A 7,343-nucleotide genomic window follows, 5' to 3' on the forward strand; every position below is an offset into this window, starting at 1 on the left:
AACTCATGGGTGTGCTGATTGACTTGTTTCCTTCCATATCAAACTTCTTAAGCATCTCCTTGATGTATATAGCTTGATTGATGAAGATCCCTTCTTCAGATTATTTGATTTGGAGTCCGAAAAAATAGTTCAGCTCTCCCATCATGCTCATTTCAAATTCACTCTGCATCAAGTCAGTAAATTCTTCGCAGAGGCGATTGTTAGTAACACAGAAAATAATATCATCAACATAAATCTGCACTACTAACATTTCTTTATTTTTCTTCTTTAAAAACAGTGTCGTATCTACATTTCCTCTAGAGAACTCATGATCTAGTAGAAATTTGCTAAGTCTTTCATACCATGCTCTAGGTGCTTGTTTCAAACCATAAAGTGCTTTGTTTAATTTATACACATGATTAGGGTATTGATGATTTTCAAAACCAGGAGGTTGTTCTACATACACCTCCTCATTAATATACCCATTCAAAAAGGCACTTTTTACATCCATTTGAAATAATTTGAAATTTTTAGAGCATGCAAATGCTAGTAACAATCTAATTGCCTCAAGTCTAGCTACAGGAGCAAAGGTTTCATCAAAGTCTATACCTTCTTCTTGATTATAGCCCTTTGCTACTAGTCTAGCCTTGTTCCTAATTACAATTCCATTTTCATCAAGTTTATTTTTATATATCCATTTGGTACCTATTATTGAATATTCAGAGGGTCATTCAACTAGGTTCCATACCTTGTTTCTAGTAAATTGGTTTAGTTCTTCTTGCATTGCATTTATCCAATTTACATCCTTTTCAGCTTCTTCTATGTGTTTAGGTTCAAAATGTGAGACAAATGCTAGATGATTATTTAAGTTCCTAAGAGATGCTCTAGTCCTAACAGGTTGAGATGGATCATCTAAAATTAATTCCTTAGGATGCCCATGAGCATACCTCCAAGCCTTAGTCAGCCTATGATCCACAATTGCCTCTTGGCTTGATGATGCATTTCCAATTAGTTTTTGTTCATCTTCTTGTAATGTCATCTCATCAATCTTTTCTTCAAGAATTTCAGCATCATCATCAAGAACAACTCTCTTGCTAGAAGAGATATCATTAGTATCATCAAACACAATATGTATAGACTCTTCAATAACAAGGGTTCTTTTATTAAAAACTCTATAGGCTTTACTTGTTGTAGAATACCCCAAAAATATACCCTCATCAGATTTAGAATCAAATTTACCTAAGTTATCCTTTCCATTATTATAAATGAAACACCTACATCCAAAAACATGAAAATAGTTTACTTTGGGCTTTCTATTTTTCCAAAGTTCATAAGGTGTTTTCTTTATAATGGGTCTTAATAAAACTCTATTTAATATATGACATGATGTATTAATGGCTTCTCCCCAAAAATACTTAGGGAGGTTACTTTCACATAGCATGGTTCTAGCCATTTTCTCTAGGGTTCTATTCTTCCTTTCTACAACTCCATTTTGTTGTGGTGTCCTAGGTGCAGAAAAATTATGAGTTATCTCCTTTTTACTACAAAATTTATCAAATAGATGATTTTCAAATTCCGTTCCATGGTCACTTCTAATAGCTATGACTGAAGCATCTCTAGCATTAGTTACTTTCTTATGAAATTTCTTAAATACTGAAAATGCTTGATCTTTATGAGCTAAAAATATAACCCAAGTATATCTAGAAAAATCATCTACAATAACAAGACCATATTTGTTTCCACCTAGACTTGTGGTTCTAGTTGGTCCAAATAGATCCATGTGTAGTAGTTCAAGAGGTCTAGAGGTAAAGACACAATTTATGGATTTAAAGAAGTTCCTTGATTGTTTGCCATATTGACAAGCTTCACAGATTTTATTTTTCTCAAATTTTAGTTTTGGCAAACCTATCACGGAATCTCTTTTAACTAGTTTTGATATTGTATCCATACTTGCATGACCTAACTTACGGTGCCATAACCAGCTTGCATCATTATCCTTAGTATCATTAACAACTAAACAGGGGTTATGTTTGGCAAAATCCTCAAGATCTACTACGTACACATTGCCACGTCTTATTCCTTTAAATACTAAACTGTTGTCAATTGAGTTGGTTATGATGCATAAAGATGGTTTGAACAGAACATCAAAACCTCTATCACACAATTGACTAATGCTAAGTAGGTTATGCTTAAGACCATCAACATATCGAACATTATCAATAAAGGTTGAAGGGGTGATTTGTACTTTACCTATACCAATGATGTGACCTTGGTTATTGTCTCCAAATATCACAGCACCTCCCTTCTTAGGCTCAAGGTTGAAGAATTGGTCTTTGTCACCCGTCATGTGTCTTGAGCAGCCACTATCCAAGTACCAACAATTTTTGTCGACCTTGGCTGCAAGACACTCCTACACAAGAAAATCATACAATTTTAGGTACCCAAATTTTCTTGGGTCCTTCATGGTTAGTAATGTTGGTTCCTTTTGGAACCCAAACCCTTTTAATTTTTTCTTTAGTTTTTTTTTTTCTATGATCACACACATTAGCTTTATGTCCTATCGTTCCACAGCAAAAACAGGTTATTTTCTTAGTTTTGCTTTTCCCTGCTTTTACAAAGAAATTACTAAGGAGCTTTTGCTTATTTTTAGGTTTATACCCTAAACCAGCTCTATTGAACACAGCTCGTTGACTATTAAGTATCATTTTCAATTTTTCAGAGCTATATGTAAACTTTTCTACAAAAGGTTTGTACTTTTCAAGTTCTACTGCCAACTTTTGTTTTTCTGTTTTTAGTGCATTTAAGTCTTTTGTGAGACTCTCTTTTATGATTTGTGTATCGTTTTTAAGTCCTGATATTTCTTTGGTCAGTTTTTTGAATTAACATTTGGTTGCATGTCTTAAATTCTGAATTTTCTTTAATGATAACATCTTTATCCTTAACTAATGTATCATACTTACGGAAGTGAGATTGGTTAGTTAGTTTCAAGTCTTTGTTCTTAAGGTTTATTATCTTATATTCGTCCATTAATTCATTGAAAGCATCATATAATTCATCGAAGGTAAAGTCTAAATGTGTTTCAGATGTTACCTCATTGTCGTTTGCTATAAAACAGAAGTTGGCCTTGTCCTCTTGTTCTTCATCTGATGATGATGATGATGCATCGGAGTCCGTCAGAGTAGAAACAAGTACTTTCTTTTTCTTGTATCTGCTGCCCTTCTTCAGCAGAGGACAATCAACTCTGAAATGCCCCGGCTTCTTACACTCATAACATTCGATTCCTTCACCCTCCCTTTTCTTACCTTTATCTTTATTGTGGAAATTTGTTGAACCTCTCTTCTGATGTATGGACTTCTTTCGGTTGATGAATCTTCGGAATTTTCTTACAAGAAGAGCCTCTTCATCCTCTCCCTCATTGTCTTCCTCTTCACTGCTGCTGCTGCAAGATAAATCTTTGTTAGTAGAAACAGATTTGAGGGCTATTACCTTTTTTTTGTGAGAGGACTCTTCTTCACTGTGTTGTTTCATTGTTAGCTCATGCGTCATGAGGGATCCAAGAAGCTCCTCGAGTGGCAGCTTGTTTAAGTCCTTGGCTTCTTGGATTGCCGTCACCTTGGCCTCCCATGACCTTGGCAAACAACGAAGAATCTTCCTGACAAGGTCACTGTTAGTATAATTTTTGCCAAGGCTTTTTAGGCCATTGACAATGTCAGTAAATCTAGTAAACATGCAAGTGATAGTTTCATTGGAATCCATCTTAAATAATTCATACTTATGAACTAATATATTTATTTTAGATTCTTTTACTTGATTTGTGCCCTCGTGGGTCACTTCAAGTCTATCCCAAATCTCTTTTGCAGAATTGCAAGTAGAGACTCTATTGAATTCATTTCGGTCTAAAGCACAATAAAGCACATTCATTGCTTTGGCATTTAGTTGTGCCTTCTTTATGTCATTGTCATCCCAATCCTTTTCAAGTTTGGGTATAGTAACACCCTCTACAAAAATTGATGGGATGTATGGTCCATTCAGTATGGTGGTCCACATCTCATAGTCTTGTGCTTGGATAAATATTCTCATCCTAGCCTTCCAATATGAGTAGTCAGATCCATTGAAGAATGGAGGTCTATGGGTGGACTGGCCCTTAATATGAAAAGATCCAAATGGGGTTGTCATTTTGATCTTTTACTCTTTTGGTAAAGGAGTTCCGGCTCTGATACCACTTGTTGCTCAGATAGACAACCCAAGAGGGGGGTGAATTGGGTTTTAAAATAATTATTTTAATTAAAAGCTTTGTGAGTAACTAATTAAAACTTTTTGCTAGTGGATTAATTAGTTGCTATATGCAGTGGATGAAGGGAAAGTAAGAGACAATGGAGCAATCACAAACACAAGCAATTTTATAGTGGTTCGGAGCTAACCCTTACTCCTACGTCCACTCCCCAAGCCTCACTTGGGAATTCACTATAATTCCTCGGATTACAGCCGGTTGTTTTCCAAGTTCACAACCCAACTTGTTGTTTTACGAGATTACAACGAACTCGGTCGGTTTTCACAGGCTCACCGACTAGAACCACCCGATTGTTTTTCCGGGATCACAATCAAACCCTTACACCATTGGTTTTAACCTTGGCTCACCAACAAACCTTAACACTCTTGATTCAATCCTCTGATTGAATCAAGTAAGAAACAAGTAGTTTGAAAACAAACAGAAAAAGGAAGCTTCTCAAAAGCGTATTTAAACAATTTAAACAAGGAAGAGTAAGAAGCCCTCAAACTGATTTCGGAGATGGAGGAAGGAGCTTTTCAAACTCTTTGACTCCTCTTGAATTTGATGTAGACTTGCTGTCAGGAGGAGAGCCTCGAATGTGAGGAAGAGAGTTGGAGAGTCGACTTCAATACACTTCTTCCTTCTTTTTCGTGTAATCACTCTAGAGAGCTCTTGGTTGGTGGAAATCCCTTTTTCTTTGAATGGAGTCTCTCTTTCTTACTCTATTACTGTTCCCTCAGGCTCTTTAAGCCATTTCCAAAGAAAAATAGCCGTTAGACACATCTTTCTAGCCGTTCTGCACATTCTGCAAATCCTGACAATGTTTCCATTGGGATCGGAGTCGACTCGCGTGATCTGGAGTCGACTCGCCTGTTGCAGGAGTCGACTCATGCTTTTCACGAGACGGCTCGGTAACTGTTCTAGATTTGAATTAAAGTGCTGTCTTGACTTGGAGTCGACTCGACTGAACCTGGAGTCGACTCCCCAATGTCTGGAGCTGATCCGGCACTTTTGGAGACGACTCGTTCTAAGTGTGGAGTGATTGATTAAAATCCCATTTGATTTTGATGAGCTCAAAGCATTTGAGTATATCTTTTAATTACTAATGAATTCAATTGAGTGTTTCAGTGAAAATCCTGTCTAAGTGTCCCAAGACTTGGTTCATAATTGTTGGATAAGTTAAGGAGTCTGTTTGAACCAATGTCTGAGACTCGAGTCGACTCCCGAGTATCACGAGTCGACTCCAAGCGTATCAAGTTCACTGGCACGAGCTCGAGTCGACTCCAGATGAGTACGAGTCGACTCCGACTGAGAACAGACAGAAGAACAGAAAGGATCAACTCAGAACCTGTCAACGAGTCGACTCCTGAAGTGCGCGAGTCGACTCCAATGTTCACCAAGTCGACTCCAGGGAAGTAAGAGTCGACTCCAAGCAGTCACAGGCAGAAAAGTCAGAGAGCAGTTTTCGGGTCTGAGATTCGAGTCGACTCCAGTGGAACGCGAGTCGACTCCGATGGTTGACAGGTCGACTCCAAAGAAAGCAAGAGTCGACTCTCAGCGGTACACAAAGAAAGTCAGAGACCATTTTATGGACTCTGAGATTCGAGTCGACTCCCGCAATACGCGAGTCGACTCCAAGACACCGTGACCCCAAGACAGACAGAAAACCAAGTTACTGCCTCTGAGATTCGAGTCGACTCCCAGACAGCTCGAGTCGACTCCAAGACAGCTTCACGTCAAAAGGCAGAAGACCATCTTTCGGAAACTGAGAGCCGAGTTGACTCCAAGGAAGTTCGAGTCGACTCCAAGACTGGACGAGCCAAAAGACAGAGGATCGGGAGTTCGGGCTCTGAGATTCGAGTCGACTCCCAGGACAGTCGAGTCAACTCGAGTGGACAAAATTCAAAATTGGATCCACGGACTTCAGTGGATGAGCCGACTCCAAAATTGCCAAGTCAGCTCCAGAAGTTGACGAGTCGACTCCAGGTCAAGACGAGTCGACTCCCAGTCGTGAAGGCAACTTTAATTCAAATTTGGAACAGTTGCCGAGTCGACTCCGGAAAAGCTTGAGTCGACTCCCGCTACAGCCGAGTCGACTCCTGATCGCGCGAGTCGACTCCAACCCACCAACAGTCATATTGTCAGGCTGCGCAGAGTGTTCAGAACGGGCAGAAAAAGCACTCTAACGGCTAGTTTCCGTGGGGGTTGGCTTAAATAGCCACAGAGGACTGTAGCAAGGAGGGGGAACAACTATTTCACTCCAACTAATCAAGCATTCAAGCTCTGCAACGTGCTCTTCAACGAAAAAGAGGAAGATCTGCATTTACTGCTTCCAACTACATCTTCCTAGCAATTAAAGCCTCCTTCTCCTGCATTCAAGTCGACTACTCTTTCAAGAGGAGACCAGAAGTTTAAGAAGCCATTCCTCATCTCCAATCTAAAAGCGTTTGAGGCTTCTTAACTTCATTTATTGTTCATATTGTTTTCATCTGCTTTTTGAGAAACTCATTTTCTGTTTTCTTTCTACAACTTGTATTTACTTGGTTCAATCGGGGATTGAATCAAGGGGATTGAGGTTGGTTGGTGAGCCGAGTTAAAACCAACGTGTGTAAGGGTTCGATTGTGATCCCGGAAAAACAATCGGGGGTGGTTCTAGTCGGTGAGCCTGGGAAAACCGACCGAGTTCGTTGTGAGCTCGTAAAACAACAAGTTTGGTTGTGAGCTTGGAAAACAACCGGCTGTAATCCAAGGGGATTATAGTGAATTCCCAAGTGAGACTTGGGGAGTGGACGTAGGAGCAAGGGTTAGCTCCGAACCACTATAAAACTTGTGTTTGTGATTGATTGTCTCTCCTTCTTCTCATTTCATATTACTCACAGCACATAGTAATTAATTAAATAACTTGCAATAGTTTTTAATTAATCATCCATAACGTTTTAAATTATCTAAATTATTTTAAAACCCAATTCACCCCCCCTCTTGGGTTGTCTATCTGGGCAACAAGTGGTATCAGAGCCTAAACTCTTCCACCCAAGAGTAAAAGATCGAAATGACAACCCCATTTGGATCTTCCCACATTGAGGGGCAGTCCACC

The sequence above is a fragment of the Phoenix dactylifera genome, unplaced genomic scaffold (genome assembly GCF_009389715.1).
Source record: "Phoenix dactylifera cultivar Barhee BC4 unplaced genomic scaffold, palm_55x_up_171113_PBpolish2nd_filt_p 000284F, whole genome shotgun sequence".
NCBI lineage: Eukaryota > Viridiplantae > Streptophyta > Magnoliopsida > Arecales > Arecaceae > Phoenix > Phoenix dactylifera.